Source organism: Xylocopa sonorina, unplaced genomic scaffold, assembly GCF_050948175.1.
Source record: "Xylocopa sonorina isolate GNS202 unplaced genomic scaffold, iyXylSono1_principal scaffold0031, whole genome shotgun sequence".
Lineage (NCBI taxonomy): Eukaryota > Metazoa > Arthropoda > Insecta > Hymenoptera > Apidae > Xylocopa > Xylocopa sonorina.
In genome coordinates this window covers 986,470-989,746 of record NW_027490102.1, presented here as the reverse complement: position 1 = coordinate 989,746, position 3,277 = coordinate 986,470, and positions in this window count along the sequence as shown.

Here is a 3,277-nt window from a genome sequence, read left to right as displayed (position 1 = left end):
AGCGTGGACGAGGAATACATAACCTTTCGCAATGAATATTATATCTTATCCTGAAACACAGAAATGAGATGCGATATCGCGTTTTAGAAGCATTGGAACTCTATTGCAACGATACGTAGACATCTGCAAACACTATTTGCTAGCAAGAAAGTGTAGCCTTTACATCCATTGGAAGTGCAGACGCGGAATACATTACACTTCGCAATGAATATTATATCTTATCATGAAACATAGAAATGACATGCGAAATCGCGTTTTAAGAAACAATAGAACTCTGTTGCATCGATACGTAGACAACTGCAAACGCTATTTCCTAGCGAGGATGTGTCGCATTTACATTCTTGTGAAGTGAATACGAGGAATACATAACACTTCGCAATGAATATTATATCTTATCATGAAACATAGAAATGAGATGAGATATCGCGTTTTAAGAAGCATTCGAACACTATTGCTACGATACCTAGTCATCTGCAAACGCTATTTCCTAGCAAAGAAGTGTCGCATGTACATTCATTTGTAGTGAATACGAGGAATACATGACACTTCGCAATGAATATTATATCTTATCATGAAACGTAGAAATGAGATGCGATATCGCGTTTTCGAAACAATAGAACTCTATTGCATCGATACGTAGACATCTGCAAACGCTATTTCCTAGCAAGGAAGTGTCGCATTTACATTCTCGTGAAGTGAATACGAGGTATACAAGACACTTCGCATTGAATATTACATCTTATCATGAAACATATATATGAGATGCGATATTGCGTTCTAAGTAGCATTAGAACTCTATTGCTTCGATACGTAGACATCTGGAGACGTAATTTCCTAGCAAGGAAGTGTCGCATTTACATTCATTTGAAGCGTGGACGAGGAATACATAACCTTTCGCAATGAATATTATATCTTATCCTGAAACACAGAAATGAGATGCGATATCGCGTTTTAAGAAGCATTGGAACTCTATTGCAACGATACGTAGACATCTGCAAACACTATTTCCTAGCAAGCAAGTGTAGCATTTACATCCATTGGAAGTGTAGGAGCGGAATACATTACACTTCGCAATGTATATTATATCGTATCATGAAACATAGAAATGAGATGCGAAATCGCGTTTTAAGAAACAATAGAACTCTGTTGCATCGATACGTAGACAACTGCAAACGCTATTTCCTAGCAAGGAAGTATCGCATTTACATTCTTTTGAAGTGAATACGAGGTAATCATGATAATTCGCAATGAATATTATATCTTATCATGAAACATAGGAATGAGATGCGATATCGCGTTTTAAGAAGCATTCAAAATCCATTGCTACGATACGTGTACAACTGCAAACGTTATTTCCTAGAAAGGAAGTGTCGCATTTACATTCATTTGAAGTGAATACGAGATATACATGACACTTCACAATGAATATTATATCTTATCATGGAACATAGGAATGAGGTACTATATCGCGTTTTAAGAAGCATTCGAACTCTATTGCATCGGTACGTAGACATCTGCAAACGTTATTTCCTAGCAAGGAGGTGTCGCATTTACAATCTTGTGAAGTGAATACGAGGTATACATAACACTTCGCAATGAATATTACATCTTATCATGAAACATAGAAATGTGATGCGATATCGCGTTTTAAGAAACAATGGAACTCTATTGCATCAATACGTAGACATCTGCAAACTTTATTTCCTAGCAAGGAGGTGTCGCATTTACATTCTTGTGAAGTGAATACGAGGTATACATAACACTTCGCAATGAATATTACATCTTATCATGAAACATAGAAATGAGATGCGATATCGCGTTTTACGAAACAATAGAACTCTATTGCATCGATACGTAGACATCTGCAAACGCTATTTCCTAGCAAGGAAGTGTCGCATTTACATGCATTTGAAGTGAATACGAGGTATACATGACACTTCGCAATGAATATTATATCTAATCATGAAACATAGAAATAAGATGCCATATACGTTCTAATAAGCATTGGAACTCTATTGTTTTGATACGTAGACATCTGGAAAAGCCATTTCCTAGCAAGGAAGTGTCGCATTTCCATTCTTGTGAAGTTAATACGAGGAATACATAACACTTCGCAATGAATATTACATCTTATCATGAAACATAGAAATGAAATGAGATATCGCGTTTTAAGAAGCACAAGAATTCTATTGCTCCGGTACGCAGACATCTGCAAACGCTATTTCCTAGAACGGAAGTGTCGCAATTACATTCATTTGAAGCGTGGACGAGGAATACATAACATTTCGCAATGAATATTATATGTTATCTTGTAACATAGAAATGAGATGCGATATCGCGTTTTAAGAAGCATTCGAACTCTATTTCTACGATAAGTAGACATCCGCAAACGCTATTTCCTAGAAAGGAAGTGTCGCATTTCCATTCTCGTGAAGTGAATACGAGGTATACATGACACTTCGCATTGAATATTATATCTTATCATGAAACATAGAAATGAGATGCGATATCGCGTTTTAAGAAACAATGGAACACTATTGCTTCGATACGTAGACATATGGAAATGCTATTACCTAGCAAGGAAGTATCGCATTTACATTCTTTTGAAGTGTAGACGTGGAGTACATAACACTTCGCAATGAATATTACATCTTATCATGAAACACAGAAATGAGACTCGATATCGCGTTTTAAGAAGCATTAGAACTCTATTGCATCGATACGCAGACATCTGCAAACGCTATTTCCTAGCAAGGAAGTGTCGCATTTACATTCATTTGAAGTGAATACGAGGTATACATGACACTTCGCAATGAATATTATATCTAATCATGAAACATAGAAATAAGTTGCCATATCTCGTTCTAATAAGCATTGGAACTCTATTGTTTTGATACGTAGACATCTGGAAAAGCCATTTCCTAGCAAGGAAGTGTCGCATTTCCATTCTCGTGAAGTGAATACGAGGTATACATGACACTTCGCATTGAATATTATATCTTATCATGAATCATAGGAATGAGATGCGATATCGCGTTTTAAGAAGCATTCAAAATCCATTGCTACGATACGTGTACAACTGCAAACGTTATTTCCTAGAAAGGAAGTGTCGCATTTACATTCATTTGAAGTGAATACGAGATATACATGACACTTCGCAATGAATATTATATCTTATCATGGAACATAGGAATGAGGTACTATATCGCGTTTTAAGAAGCATTCGAACTCTATTGCATCGATACGTAGACATATGGAAATGCTATTACCTAGCAAG